Here is a 16,673-nt window from a genome sequence, read left to right as displayed (position 1 = left end):
CATGTGAGTCCCTTTCCTTGGAAAAGGCTAAAAGAGGTTGAGCAGGATAGTGATGGCATCTAGGCATGGCGGTTACATTAAATTGGAATCACTGCTATTTTTAGTTTTCAGAGTCAACTTATCTCATACTGTTTTCTATATATAATCAGCAGAGAACACGTGACCATGAATCCCAGGAGTCTTCATTTGCAAATGCTTAGCTCTATTCTGCCCTCCCCCACACGAACCCAGAGGATCTCCTCTCTCTGCCCCATCAGGCTGCACTTCCCTGGGTTTTCCCTATGTTATCTAAGAGAAATGCCACATATTAACAGTGAGAGAGGCCAGTGATCAGTGACACATCCTATCAGGAATGACTCAGCCCAGTCTCTGTGTCTGTGTGTGTGTGCATGTATGTGTACATGTGTGTGTGCACATGTACACATGTGTGCATGTGCATATGCGTTTGTATGTGTGTATATACATGTATGGGTGCACATGTGTCTAAGTGTGGTATTTACATGTGTGCATGAGTATATGTGCATATGCTTCTGTGAGTGTGTGTATGCACCTGTGCATGTATATGTATGTGTGCATGACAGAACACAGGGTTTCACAGGTACTAGCAAAGCTCTCATCCACTGAGCTAAACCCCAAAGGCCCGCAAATGGCCTCCCTATGCCATCAGCCTTCAGGAGTTTGTATGACATTCAGAGTCAGAGGAGCTTTGTCTTGTCTCCCCGGCCTAGCTCCTGACCAATATCCTTTGTAGCACTAGGTTTGGGGATTATGTTTATAGGACAGCTGTGACATCCTGCTGCCATAAAGCCCCTCGGTTTCTCACATTCTTATGTAAAACCTTTCACACACACACCCCCACTGTGACACGATGTCTTACTGAGGTTTCATTTGCACTTCTCTGGTGACCAGTGCCATTACGTATGGTTTCATGCGCTCATTGGCCATTTTCATGTCTTCTACAGAGACACTTCTGTTAAAGTTCTTTGTCCATCATTCAATTGCTTCTGTTGTGTTTTAGGGCGGCTTTAAAAGTTCTAAATATTAAACACGGTTTCACTATGAAGTCATAGTTGGCTTGAAACTCACTCTGTAGACCAGGCTGGCATTGAAATCACAGAGATCCACCTGCTTCTGCCTCCTGAGTGCTGGGATTAAACGGTGCCAACATGCCTGGCCTTCTCTGTAAACAGTCAGAATGGTCTGTTGTCTTCAATCTCTTGGCGGTGTCTTTTGATGTATGAGAGACTCTTCATTTTTATGTAACACTTTTTAGACTCAGATCTTAATTTTTTTTTATATGTGGCTCAAAACCCTTCCAATATGTGGTTTTGCTGCAACAAGCTTGCCAATTAGAGCAACTAAGGATCTGTCTGGCTAATTATGTACAAACAGTAGTCGTTCAATATGGTCTCTATTACTTAGAGGCCACTCCCAGAGACCAGCCCAAGAACTGTGAATAGTCTTTTTCCCATACATGAGTGCTGTGAGCTTTCCTGGGTACATTCCTTTTGAGACCGAGTAGAACTTAAATTTGGGGAGATGAGGAGGGCAGTTCTTGTTGCAATGACTTCTGGGTATCATGCGTGGTTTAGAGAAACACGATCTCAGGGTTCTCATAAGATGGGCCAACCGTGCTGGCATGAAGAACAGGCCTCAGTAATTGGAGGGAGTTGAAAGGAAATTAGATTGAAGACTGGTTTCCGCCAAAGCTACGAGTATGAGGAAGATGTAATACAGAGGCGACCATTCACGCACTTTAGTAACTTCAGAGAGAGCCTGGGAAACTTTAATGAGGGATACAGGAAGGAATGAAACATTTTAAAAAATGTATTGTGTTGTAAGAGTACATTTCCTGGGATTCTAGTTTTGATTGGGCATAAGATGGGCTGCTATTGTGTGGGTTTTGCATTTTGTTAAAATTAGGTTACAAGTAGTCATTTGTCTCTGGGCCGGGCTTCTATGCCAGGGGCACAGTGGTCCTGTTCCACACACAGTGCCAAAGTCAGTTACTTGAGTTTAAAACACAGAATAAATAAGATTTGAGTTCAGGATCTAATCTACTCTTATCTTTCATTCCCGTTCTTTCCAGAGTCCAGCATAGCCATGCACGTGCAAAATGAGGGCTCGCTTCCTGCTCCTCACTCCCAGATTCCCTGAAGAAGCCTTAATGGACAAGTTACTCAAAGTCCTGCTGAATTAAACACACCTTCTCTCCTCAGGCCCTTTTGTTTGTTTGGGTTTGGTTTGATTTTGTTTTGTTTTGAGGAGTTGGTTTCCCAGTTCAAACTCAATGCTTTTCTGTAGCGCCATGAAGGGCAGGCATACTCTGTGGGCTGGCTGATGTCTGAATGCCATAGAGAATGCTGGCTTCTTACAGAATGAGGGCAAAGGTCTGTTCTTTCCATACCCAGACCCAGTATGGGGTCTAACATAGAGTTGTCCTCCTATAAACATTCAAGCAAGTGTCTAATGGCTAAACTTAACCATTAAAAGAAGACTTTACCCCATGAAACTTCCTAAATCCACAATGTCTAAGTCTTGGAATCTGAGATATCTTTTTCTGTTGTTGTCTGAAGGAGCCAGCGTGACAAGAAAACCAGTGTGGACATTATTGAACTGGGGTTCCAGGGAGCACCCCTCCTACAAAGCTCAGTCTCTTCTGTCTGTGGAAGAGCAGCGTGGCTATCTCAGTCTCCAGAGCAAGCTGGCCTGCTTGGGTCTATACATATCACAGTGTTCAATGGCATAGGAAGGACATTTATATCTAGGCCATCATCTTAAGGAGTGAGCACAACCATCTCCAAAGAGAAACCAACAGACCCACTATTGTGGCCTTAATCTGATGGCAAGTTTCTGGTCAGCTCATCAACACAATGTGAGGCGTCCATGTTATGGCCGCTTGGCTACTCTTAGGTAGACACCCAGGTGTGAAGTTCACAAGGCCAAACTCATCGAAGTCTAGTTTGCCTTGGCTAGAAGGGGCGGTCAAACTTGTTGGCATAGTCTACCACCTTTGACACAGACAACATAAATATGTGTCCCAGAAAGGGTGGCTTGGGGTTAAACATAAGTAACCATCCGTGTGGTGGGATTTGGGACTTAAAACTTTTCTTACTTATGTTGCTATGTGAGTATATGCCGAGAGTGTGTGTAGTGCCCACACAGGCCAGAAGAGGGTGTCAAATCCCTTGGAGTTGGACTTAAAGGAGGTTGTAAGCCACTGATGTGGATGCAGGGAAGTGATCTTTTTGGAAGAGCAGCAAGCAAGTCCTCTTAACTGCTGAGATATCTCTCTAGCCCATGGTAGAAATGCGAAAGACTCTGTTAGAAAGGTGCAAAGGGCCCTATTCTTAGTCCCTTGCACTGGCATAGAGAATGTCCCCTTAGACAGGTAGTTTTGGAGTCATTTGTTCAGCAAGCATGCTTTTATAACCTGAGGTTCTGTTGGCTCTCTCTGCCCTGGGAACACAAACATGTGTGAGATGGACAGGATCATAGTACGGATCCTATGTGACCTGATCTTGTATCCCACTGTTTATGAGAGCCTGGACGTCTCACTTGCCATTACAAGACTTTCCACCGAAATAGGATGGGTGGTATAGGCGGAGCTTCCAGCCCTCTCTCCATCCATCCGTGAGGTGTGTGGAGTCCTGTTGAACTGAGACATACCTTCTGTCGAATGCCTTTCTAGCTGATACATTCACCCAACTAATATCTGTGCGGAGGATCAGTGCTGCACAGAGAAGAGTGAGCTCTCGTTATAAAAAGAAAGCCATTAGATTCCGTCAGAATGCAACTGAACAACAAGGTCTATGCGAGGAAGACTGGCTGGATCTCAAGTTTAGGGGAGCAGCCAGTTCTCTCTTTGCTTCCTGTCACTAGCTGGATTGGAAAAGTATTTGAGACTTTAAAGGGTAAAATGGAACAGCACGAAGTTGCTCAGAGCGGGCAGCATTTTTGTCAACAAAACAAAGCAGTCTTCATGACTCAAACCTGAGTGTTCACGTTTTTGGAAACAAGTCGTCTAAATTAGAATCGAATTTTTTCCTCCAAACTAAATTGTAATCCACAACGAAGCGCTCGATAATTGAAAGAGGAAAACCTGGGGCTTTGAGGCTGGTAATGAATGGCAATTATCAAAAACAAAGCCTGCAAACTGAGGACCCTGGGCTACAAAGGCCGAGAGTTCAACCTACATAAAGGATGGAAAACGAGAAATTCTGGAGCTCTTCTTTCCTTTCTGAAAATTGAGGTATAATTGATTCTTGCTTGAAAAACAATGTGTCCTACTGACACAAACACAGTAGAGATTGTGGGGTTCATAGATTTGTAGTGTACCAAGACAAAGGGAAGTCGCAGTTATCAAAATACACAGATAAGTTTATATGTTATCGCACAAAATTCGTGGTGGTTTTAAGATGACAGCTGAAAAAAAATACAGCATTAAGGAAAATAGCACTGCCGTGATTACATTTCAGAGACTATAACAAAAACACTGGGGGCAATCAGCATAAAGGGCTGTAAGGTTTAGTTGGACTCGCAGTTTCAGAGATTTCAGTCCATAGCCCATTGGCCTGTGGGAAGATCAAATATTCTGTGTGAGGGAGCAAGGTTAATCATTCCTTGGGAGCCAGGAAGCAAGGGGTAGTGACGGAAGACAGAGCCCCAATATCCCCTTCAAGTGCACCCTCCAATGACCTAACTTCCTCCCAGTAGCCCCCACTGGTAAAGGTTCCACTACCATTAGCACCGTGGCCTGGGACCAAGCCTTCCACACATGGGTCTTTCAGGGACAGGGGCAGTCAGAAGCATTGCAAAATCCTAGCCAGATGAGACAGAGGCAGCACAAAGTACGTTAAGCTATAGCTGAAATGATTTTCCTTATTTTCTTCAACATTCAGAGAAGCAACCGGGAAGTTCTAACAGTTCTTCTTCAATGTGCAGAGATATTTTTCAATGTGTAAGAATGTTGGAGAGTAAAGTTTGCACTTGGTCTCGGCCACGAGGCCGAGAAGCAGTAGGAGTACATTCTGAAGGGGACGGACTGTCTCACGGGTCACCAGTGTACCCAGAGTCTACGTTCAGATGCGCACTTCTCAGGAGAGAGAGAATTGTGAGTGACAAGGAAAAAGAGCAATCTGCTGGTCAGGTCCCCCAAAGACCTTTCTAAGGGCAATTGCACAATGTGGTTAGCTATAAAAATCATATTAGATGCATTGTTGAGCTTGTGAAAGAGCAAGGTAATTTTAGTCAAAGTCGGGGACTCAGGAGAAGCAGCGTAACAACGCTTGCTTTCCCTCTGAAGCTGTTTGCCAGCCGGGTACTCTCACAAGCTTTAGTTTTTATGTGGCTTGGGCTGGAGGTGGGTTTGATTTGTGAAATAGAAGACAGAGCCCCAGACTGGTCCAATGTGGACATTTTATTAGGAAATTCTCCTTCTCCAGCAAATGTCCCTCTCCCACACCGAGGACATGATTTTCTTGTCCTCTAAAGCACCAAGGCAGTGGAAAGGAAATCATCCTAAGAATTTAGAACCCCAGTCTGAATGCCATGCAGGCTGGTGGGCTGGAGTCTCAGGATCTGGGTGGTTCAAAATATTTCAAGCTGAGCATACGATTTAGACTATCCTTAGCTGGCACCTCGTAGAACTAAATACAAACACACCGTAGAGTAAACCCTTCTTATCCAGGTCTCACGTATAAAATGCCAATGCAAAGAAGAGTCCTCAGACAACAATAAACACCGGAGGACGGGAGGCACCCTGAGATCGATCCAGCAGGAACTGCATATGGCCGAGGAGATGAACACATGGATTTCAAGTAAACAACAGAAAGCTGATTAACATCTTTCAGGAAATTAAGATGTTCAAAGAAATAAACAACAACAAAACGGCCAGGAAGGACCAATTCCTGCTCAGGGCTCTGTTTAAAAAAACAGATCTGGATTTAGCATTCAACTTTAAATAACTAGACAGCCAGACAAAATATAAGGGGAAGAATGGAGGGTGGGGTTGGGGTTGAGTAACAGGAACAGAGATGCAGAGGGAACCAGCCTTTGAGAAAAGGGAGGAGCATCAGAGACTGAGGTCAGAATTCGGGGTGCTGGGGGGACAGGGCAACTGAATTTTTTCTTAAGTAGCAGAGAAAGCAGAGAGCCAGAGCTGCTTAAGTTGTCCCATGTCACCCAGGGCAGTGGCTTTCGGGTCAAGAGTGATTCCATGTACACAACAGCGCACTGGGTCCATTTTGAGACTCAGGCTGAGGCAGAGTGACTCTGTATCTTGTCTACATAAGAACAGCATCTCCCTGTGTCCTATGCAGACCTGCAGCTCGGCTGACCAGGCAACGAGAGGACGCCATCTCTGGGCTTACCAAATTAAATCAGGAAACGTGCTGACACAGGGGCCGGCCTATCAAAACCTGACAGGGAAACCTGGCTTGTGAACTCTCAGAGCTCACCCGACCACTGAATATCTGTAACTCCCTCACTGGATCATCTGTGTTGATGGAAAGCTGCACCTTCACGCCGAAACCTGGAAGGCTCACTCATGGGTTAGGTCTCCGTGACTGTAGAGAGGTCGGAATGCTGCAAGTCTATGGCCCAACTGTGATTTATCTCGGGCTTCTTTTAGTCCTCTAAAGAGCCATCCTTTGCCTACCTCTGTGTTGCCCCTAACATCCGGGGGCTAACGGATAAAAACTTTTGGAATGCGTTAGCCTAAGAGAACCCTGGATTCCACCAACAATAAGGCTGTTGTCAGACAGCCTCTCAGACCTCCAACTGAGATTCTCAACTTTTCCTTAACCACCTATTAAATGTTCCCGCCAATGTGTTGAGAGTGTTTTCTGACTTTGCTCTGTTTCTATAAAAACATCCATATGAAACTGCTTCCACACTGAAAGGCAGGAATTTGGGGTGCCCTACACCTGTGTTCCTAGGCCATGGTCATCATATCTGCCTTCTTATCCTCCTCTGCCTTCTTATCCACTCATGGGTTTCGAGTGGACATACAAATGTAGAGACTGCTCAGTGAGTGGCAGTGCCATCCACCCGGCATCACAACATTCAGGTCACGTGCCACAGAGCAATAGCAACCATCTCCTGGATGTATCCCTCACTAGATGCAGCCCCTTGAATTTCTCTGTTTTCTGGACCCAAGTCTACAACAGGGTCCTTATTGCCTTAACTGACTACTTGGGATGACCCTCTTCACATTTGTACCAACTCCTGGCTCTTACGTTCGGTAAGACCTCCTCCAGCACTGCCAGTTCTGTAACCCTTTCATCATCAGTCTGTAATCACACACACACACACACACACACACACACACACACACACACACGCACGCACGCACACACACACACAATCATTCCATACTCACTTACATATACATACTCTCACTCACACACACACACATGCACACATTCATTCATTCACACTTATACTTGTATACAATCACAATCAAAACACACATGCACACACTCACTCATATACACACACACATACTCACAAACTCATGCTTGCACACACACTCACATATACACACTCTCACTCACACACATGCACATTCTTTATATACACTCATACTTGCACACGTACCTACAAACACACATGCACACACTCACTCATATACACACATTCACATACATACTCACTACATACACACTCACACACTCACATTCACTCACTACACACACTCACACTCACACATACTACTATACACGTGCATGCACACACACTCAATACATACACATTCAATACACACATACTCAAAACACACACACATGTATACACATACACTCACATACACGCATGTGCACATATACATGCATACACACTCAATGCACACACATTCAATACACACACATGCATACACTCACATACACATACACTATTGTATGAAGAGGAATGTGTGATCCAAGAGTTAATATCAATAATTAAGCCTGGAACGAGAGGACCTGTGACGGCCAATGGCCAGCTCTATCAAGTAGACTCAGAAGTATAAGTGGAGAAAAGCCGGAGAAATTGGCTCAGTGTGTGAATTTACTGCCACCCTCTAGTCTCTGAGCATGGGATAAGATACAAGTGTCTGTGCTTCTGACAGAGCACTTGCTACCCAGAGTGATGCTGCCACTATTCACTGTGGGGCTTTATGTGTGAGCCCTAGATTGTCACACAAGGAAAACCCATCCAGATCACAGAAAGAAGCACACGATTTCAGAGAGAAGTCAGATATTCCAAGGAGCCGACAGGGCACGGATATGATGTGTGTTTAAGCAGAGTGGGGAGACTGCTAATTTTCGGGTCATCAGACTGAGCTTGACAGGGTTGGTAGTATTTTGATCATGGAGACAAGTGTGTTGGATTGATTCACATTTGTTACTAAAGGCCCAGGGTTTGAGATCACGTTGGGTCAGTCCAGATGAGTAGATACCAGTATGGAACCCAAGGGAGAGGCTGTCATTACCATGATGAGTTCATATGACAGGGGACTGAGTAGTGCTAAGCAAGAGGCAGAATTATTCTGCAGCAACATATTGGGAGAGAAGACCTCAGAGAGGGTTTGGAAGAGGAGATGGCATCTTGGGTAGGCCGTGGGGAACACGGGAAGGAATACACATTTTAAAAATCATGTACATTTATGTGTGTGTGTGTGTGTTTGAGTGCATGTGTGTGGAGGTCTGAGAACAACCTCCATTGTCATTCCTCAGGACCTTGCTTTTCTGTGATACAGCTCAAAAAACTGGCTGACACATTGAACTCTCAGGAAGGCTGGCCTGTCGGGGCCCAGAACTAGGGAGTGTGTGCTTACAAACGGGGTCTGCGAAACCGAGAAATCACTTCCTGCAAATTTGTATCGACCCTACTTGTAAGCAGCAGTAAAAACGGGCAGAGAAGTAAGGACAAATTAACATCCGGGGACGTGGCCCTAAAAGGCTGAGCGAACATCGTCAGGTGTCATGAGGTCTGCTCTTCAAACCAGCAGCGACGTCACCAGAGCCCTCTCTGTCCTGTGAGGTCTCTGTTGTTCCAGAACGAAACTTGGCTTTGCCTTGGTTAAAGCGTCCTGATCACCATTGGGCAACATGGTACAATTTAACTGTGCCTGTGAATAAATCTATTTGAAAATTATTCAATTACACAACAGAATGAATTATCACCTCATTTGCATGGACCGAAAAAAAACCTATGAATGCTCAATTGAGCCTGAATTGGTTGTGAAACAGGTGAGAATTTATGGTTGGATACTCTGATTGAAGTTCAATTAATGTTCAAGGCAGTTCGTTAATGAATTAAGCCCTGACTCATTTGTATGCTCCATCCTTTCCAGTGCCTAATTGTGCCTAAATCAAGCTATCCTTGAGTAACCACAGGGTGCTCAGGGTGCCTAAGGGCATCTTGGGCTCCTCTGTGCAGTGGCCTGGACTAACCGAAAGCCGTCCTCCTTCAGCTGTTTGCTATCCGGAGTGAACAGTATGGCTTGTGATTTGACGGTTAGTTATCATCCATGATAGCACGAATCTGTGAGTTTGGAGTCTTACGTTCAGCTCAGCAGATGGGTATCGGCCAAGCTCTCCATCAATACGGCACAGGGCAGAGCAGCTGTGAAGGGTTCGGGCTCTGAGGAACGGATGGTGGGGAGACAGGAAAACCAGTTAAGCATCCATAGTAGGAGTGGGTAGACGAGGAGAGAGATAGCAGCTTGTCCGCATCAGCTAAGGCAGCAGATGCCGTGGTTCCTTCTTCCCACCCACCCCTTCTCTTTGTGAAGGGTAAGGGCTGGTGTCCACATAATCATCACGTATCACACTTGGGTGTTTCATGTCTGACCCCCCCCCCCCACCAGTCCCTACCCACGCCCCTGAGCTGTCACCGGCTTTATTGTTCCCAGTGCTTTACCTGTTACCAAGACCCAGTGTATACTCTTGAATGGAGAAGTGATTGAAATGAATACGTGGGTTAGAATAAAACTTGAGCGTAGGCTCCACATTTCTCCAGCGAGCTCTTGTGTGTGTTTGGTAGGCTCCATCAGACCCTGGGGAAGGAGTCCCTTGAACTCCTCTGGTTCTTATAGGCTGATCTCAATAACACCGCCTTCCACGAATGGTGGTTATGAGGTATGAACCAAGCAGGATGTAAAAAGCAACCTGAACTTTCTACCAAATGTGGAAAGCTCTTCAGAAGAACCTGCCCCTTCCCTACTCTCTGATCCACACAGGTATGGTTTTCTTCAACCTCTGTAGCATGTTACACACAGGCTCAGCCTCAGAGCTCCTCCTGGTGTGGCTGCCATTGCTAGGTCTATCGAATGCATCACACCCTGGTCTGTAGGATTAACAGACACAGCTGTGGGTTCTGCAGCAGCTTCTCCTGAGCCTCCCTCAACCTCAGCGAGTCCCTAGTTTCCTTTATCTCACCTCAGTCTTGTGCAGAGAGTTTAGCTTTGCATCAGGCAGGCTCCCTGTGTGCTGGGCAGGAGGGCGGAAGGCTCCAATGTAATGCAAGGAACTATAATCCATTAGGCCAAAAGAAACACCTGCTTTACAAGCCAGAGTGGATAAAATGCCACAATGGTGCCGACTAAACCTGGATCACAAAGGTTTAGAATACGCTGACACACTGGCCTTTTCACCTTTGAAACATCTCCTCTCAAAGGGCCTCCCAGACATTCTTATCCATCGGATCTAATTTTGTTTCAGAAGTGGAGGGCAAGAATGAATCCTGATCTCAGGGCTGAAAATGGGGACGGAAACAACAGTCCCTGAGTACCAGAAGTGGTGCTGACATCCATGTTCCCTGGCCTCACCTGAGTGTGGCTCTGCCAGCCCAGGTGGTGGTGGTGTCTCCTTTGGAGACCACAGCTGCCCCAATCCACCACACTTCTTTGGGAGCTCAGGGCGAAGAAAGTTGACAAATTCCAGTTGCGAGACTGATCGTTTCATCTGGGCAAGTTCCTAAGGCGGCCACTCTCAGCCAGATGCTTGAGGAAGCCCACGATCGCAGGCACAGCGAGCCCTGGAATCATCCGCACCTCCTGTGTATCCCTCCACTACCAAGCGGATATGCAGTCAAACTTCAAGCTTCAGGACCCAGAGGATGACAACCTCTCCCACTTCTAGGGGCCTGGGAGCCTGATCCCTCAGGAATGCCTCAGAGACAGTGCCAGCCCGGGAAAGGAAACCCACAGCCATGGCCCTGTCTGTCAACTGTGTGCAGCACCCAGCTCTCTGGTTTGAGAAACGGACCTACTTTTCTTGCTGGAGCTCCCAGGCTCCCATGGCTAACGCTGACTGGAGCACTCAGCGTGTGTGTGTATGTGTGTGTGTGTGTGTGTGTGTGTGTGTGTGTGTGTGTGTGTGGTGTGTGGTGTGTGTGGTGTATGGTGTGTGTGTCGTCATTGTTACTGGGGGCTGAACTTGGCCTGCACACGCTTTCAAGTAGCCCACCACTGAGCTGCTAAGCTGTGTTGCGCCCCTCCACCATTTTTATTCTTTTTATTTTGAGACAGAGTTGCACACTACGTTGCCCAGGCTGACCTTGAACTTGCAACCCCCCTGCCTCTAGCGCCAGGGTAATTAGGATCACAGGCCTGCATTACTAGGCTCAGCGCTTATCCTAGTCATGTGACATTTGATTGAGCCCTGGTTTGTGGCTCAGGTCTAGAATGAGGGACTTCCTTTCCCGTTTTCTTCTTCGTTTCACGGTCCACTTCACCAGCACCTAGCCACCAGCCTCAGCCTAGCCATCGTAGAAACAGGGGAGGTCAAGGAAGCCACCTGGATTCCCTGCCCCCTCCCCAGCCTCCACTCTCACAGGCCTCTGTATTGAGGCTTTATAGACCCATGTATGGCCCCTGGAGATTTCCTGTCCCTTGACAAGTATTCACCGGACACTGACAACCTTCCAGGTACCATAGTCGGCAGCATCGACACACTGGGAGACGGTGACATAGCTTTGCTTCGTAACAGCTGTATGTACTTGAACTGGGAGCTCAACCTCTCTGTGCCTCAGTTTCCCAATCTTTGCCATAAGAGCAATGGTTGCAAGTCGCCGTCATAAACAGATATCCATAAAGCATTTAGAAAAGCCTCAGTGGTACAGTAAGAGGTATCATCACTATGCGCTCATTGAGAAACATCCCTCACAGACAGCTAATTTATACGCCATGCTAACTGCCTGCCATGTAGCCGAAAAGCCAGAAAATAAGTATTGGAAACAATTTTCTCCTTCTTCCTCTGATCCAGCAGTTCATAAATCAGCTTCTATTCCCTTTGAAAGGTCGAGAGGGGGAGATTCCGCGCCTGCTTCTGCCTCTCTATTCATGGGAGGGGGAGCACGGTAAACGTGAAGTCAGGAACGAGCAGCTCAACTGTGGTCGTTCTTCCCCTAGACTGTGCCCGGCCTTCCTCTCTGAAGTACATGACTGGGGAAGGGATCCGGCACTGCTGACCTGAGTCTGCGTCCTGGGGCCTCTGTGGTGGGGCAGGGAGAGCCCCCTCTGCTCTGCTGGGATTAAGAGGGTATGGGGTTTCGTTTCCTTGAATCTATTGTCAGTTGGCTTCAAATCTAGAAGGAAGAGACATCCATCGGCCAGCTCAGAAGTTAAGCTAAGGGAAGATAAAGTCAGAACCCAAAAGGAAACTGAGAAGTCTCCTGGCTTCTATCCGGTTCTATGCGGCTATGCTACACTATCTAACAGTGGCTACTGGCAGCAGGGAGAGAAAAATACCAGCAATGACGGTCTGGTCACACTGGGGGTCCAACTGGGGGAGGAGTTGTTCTTGGGACCAGAGAGGACCTTTCCAAGTTGGAGCGTGAGAAATGGTGAGCGAACCCAGGCTGCAGCCCAGCAGAGTCCACACCACATCGTTTCTCCCCTAATGACTTGCACATATCATGCCAGAGGAGTTAATCAACAGACAATTGCTGCCTGGGTTGTTAAAAAAAAGATAACTGTCTCTGTAAATTCTATAATGAACTACGAAAATACCACCGGCCAGGGAAGAGGCAAGGAGGGAGGAATAAGAGAGAGAGAGAGAGAGAGAGAGCAGGATCCTGAACAATCTCGTAAAAAAGAACTTCTTCCCGTGTCCCAGAGATGCTCTGAGCCCGCTCTCTTTGCTCCCTTACAGTCATTAAAATGTATAAAATGAGTGTTTTTAAAGCGGCAATACCAAGAATTATCGCCGCCGCAGTTGCCTGGCAACCTGAGACTTTGGTTATTTTATTTCTAAACAGGGAATGCCATAAAACTGGTATCCGGAGTTTGTGCAAATAGTTCTAAATTGATGTTCTCCCTGTAAATCAGGGGAGATAATCCAGCATTAATGTGCATTTAGAGGAGGTTAAATATGCACATGTGCGATTCTCTCACACGCCAAGATCCTTACACGGAGCCTCTCCCCAATTTCATGCTATCTTGAGTCAATCTTAGAGTTGATACTCGTTTGCATTTTTTTCCCTGACAAATATCTATTTAATTTTATGGTACCTGTAAGTAATCTACATTCAATCCAGAGGAATAGGGCTGTGCGACGCCAGGGGTGCGGGATGTCACGGCTAACAGCGGTTTGTAACACGTGCTCCAGTCTCCCACAACCCTTCCAGTCTCCCAGACCTCTCGAGTGAGTTCCCAGTTCCAAGAAGATGGAGGACCCCCAAATTTACCCAGACACTGGGAGATGAGTGATGAGATTTTTAAGGCCAGGTGGGAGGACGTCTGTGCCTGCAGTGGTGGCCCGGTACGGCCCAAACTGTAGACCTGCTGCTGCACCTGGTGTCTGCAGGCGTCTGCACCCCACTGCCTCCCAAATGAGCAGAAGTGTTAACATTTTAGGAAAAGCTGTCTCTGTGTGTGGAGCACCAACCCTCCGCCCCCTGAGTCTCTGACTGGCATTTGGTTTTAGCATTGCCTGCTGGTTTGAGGGGACTGCTGTGCTCAGGTGCTCCGAAGTCCTTATAATGTGGATTCCTTACCCTGCTTGAGCCTGAGGAAGCAAGAATTTCCACTACAGGCTGTGCAGGATGTTCCGGCCCTTCGGTGAGACAGAGAGACCTCTGGAAGAAGATGCTGCCTGGAGATGCTTGCTTATAGCCTGATGTTTGACAAGAGACTGACGCCACTGCATTTCAAGCTTGGTGGAGCCGTTCCACCCCAGAGGGAACGAGCACAGTGGTCTGCGCCCAGCATTTGCTAGTGACTACCATGAGTAAATGGGGGTCTCGGGCCACAGCACAGAACAAACTGACGGCTTCCATTACAGGTGGCTGTGCGGCACCATTTCCCAAGTTGCCACAGAACGGCATCATAAACAGACACGAGGTTAGAGTGTTAGAGGATGATATTCCGTGACCTTATGAAACGGGCGTTCAGACATTAGCGAATAAATATCTGTGGTTTAGAGGCAGAACGCAAACACCCTGCTGGCAAAATGAGTGCATAGAAGTGAGGCTTTGGGACTAAATTCCTTAAATAGCAAAGGGATTAAGGGGGCTTTCCTGAAAAGCTTTTCAAGAACCGACCTGTGCAGAAGTGGTCAGCTCAGCAGGACAATGACCTTAGTGTGCTGCAAACTCCTAGATGTCCTCTCCTCTCACAGGATATAACTCCCCCAGGACAGAGACAAGAGCGGCGAGGAGCCACGGTGACTCTCTGGGCTCACACAAGAGATCATCCCTTTCTCAGCCTCTTCCTCGTTATCCAACCAGCAAACAGCCTGTTCTCCTTCCTTCCACATACATTCCCAGCTGTCGAGCCATCGAGGAGGACCACAGATTCGTACAAAAGTAAAAGTCTCTCGTCTCTTTAGTGGCCAGCTGTCTCTTTGATGGTCAGTTCTCAACAAAAAAGCTTCATCGTTTTGCAAAAGCGTAAGCACAGTACGCTGGGTTGGCTCCTGTGAGGTCCGAATAAGCCCCTGCTCGTACTGGACTATGTGGCTTATTAAAGTAATGGTTTCTCCAAATGCAGTGACAGTTATAAATGAAGTTAGGGGCTTCGGTGCTTGGGGGATCCGTGTGTGAAAAACATGCTTTCTCAGGGCGTGCACCCACCACAAGACACCATCTAAAAGGGACCAGGCTCCCTTGTAGGGAACTTTGTGGTTAGAATTTCAGGGTCTCTAGAACGTCTGTGATCCTCAGAGGGGCTGGATATCAGAGCATTTGAGCTGAAGCCAAGTTCGGAAGATCCTTGCAGTGGTCCCTTGGGGACCAGCTCCCAAAGTGAACACCGAGAACACAGGCTTGCGGCATGAGAATTCCTGCTAATAACCACTGTTCATTTTCCCCCCCTGCTCCGTCAGTTGTGGAGAGTCCTAGCACCTCGCTGTGCAAGAAATGGTGAGAACTAGCAGACAACTATAACGAATGAGTCTGGGAGAAAATTTGCAAATGTGCTGTCAGAAATCTCAGAACAAGGACAGATTTCCCTGGGTGTGAGACTCCCTGAAGTAAGAGGAGAGCAATTTGTGCTTCCTGTCGTTGCTGAGCTGACTGGGGGGGGGGTGCCCTTGCTGATCTCCACCCCCACTACCCCCGTGCTTTTCTGAATGGTGTCACTATTTAGGATTGATAAATGAATGGCGCTAGGATTGGCCAAGGCAGCTTGTGCCGCATAATGGCTGAGGTGGGGAACTGACTGCGCCTGCGCCTGTCATCTGCAGACGCGGTATTATCTGCAGAGTCAGAACCATTCAGAGCACATCGAGGGTGCCTGTGGGAGCACCGGGGATGGGTAATGAATCCCAACTCACTTTCCAGCTTGCTCACATGACAAATGGCCCGGTACAGTGATGAAGAGAAATGGAGACAGGCTATATCCCCTCTGTGCACATTCCAGTTAATTTCCCAGAAGCAAGCACTGGTAATGCCTGCTTCTAACCAGTTGTCTAGGGTGACAGATGAAGAGCAGGGGGGAGGGCATCTTGCGGTTTGGAGAGATGGGGGAGGGCAAAGAATATGAAGTTTGATTTTTCTGGGATTGTTTTTCTTCCCCCTGAAAGTGAATAGAACACCAGGAAACCAGCGTCCAAGACACAAACCCTTGCCCGGAAAGACAAAGCAACGATAAGGCTTGATGCATAGAAAGCTTTAGTCGACGAACACCATGCGGCAGAGCGCAGCTCTAGAGGGCTCCAGTCTGATGAAGGGAATGTGGACCATTCTGCTGGGCTGAACACCCTGCTGTGTGGAGGAAGCCAATATCAGACAGAGCTTGATGAGAGCAGGGAGCGACCAGCCAACCACTTGACCTCAACGACTGACTAACCGTCTCCCAAGCTGGGAAAAGCCACACGGTTTGATCTTGTCACCAACTGCCCAGCAGATCTGAGTAAATCTTTGTCTTAGCTTCCTGTATTCTGAAAGAGAATAGTTTCTAGTCCACGGATCAATCAGCTTGCCAATGAGGTTCACAGACACCAAATATTAAGTCTATGCTTTGGCCGAGAATATGAGAGAATGTCAGAACAAAAGCCTTTCAAAGCTTCTGCTCGATGACAGGCACTATGGACAGAAGGATGGCAGGACAGACTCTCTGGTCATTAGGTGGCTGGCCAGGCCACCATGCTTGCTGACACTGAGCGGTGTGCTTCCCAGCAAACTCTTGGTGACTTGTTAGGCAGGACCAAGGTTACTGATGGACGCTTGTGTCCGCACCTAATGGCTGTTAG

The 16,673-nt window shown here is 47.3% G+C and overlaps 1 protein-coding gene across 1 annotated transcript in view; it reads right to left on the bottom strand.

Moving 5' to 3' along the window:
- Kif26b (kinesin family member 26B) overlaps positions 1-16,673 on the bottom strand; it is a 403,463-nt gene that overhangs the window by 30,148 nt on the left and 356,642 nt on the right. The window lies entirely within an intron of this gene.

The sequence above is a fragment of the Rattus rattus genome, chromosome 10 (assembly GCF_011064425.1).
Source record: "Rattus rattus isolate New Zealand chromosome 10, Rrattus_CSIRO_v1, whole genome shotgun sequence".
NCBI lineage: Eukaryota > Metazoa > Chordata > Mammalia > Rodentia > Muridae > Rattus > Rattus rattus.
The sequence above is the reverse complement of the archived record's forward strand: the minus strand, read 5'-3'. Positions and strand labels throughout refer to the sequence as shown.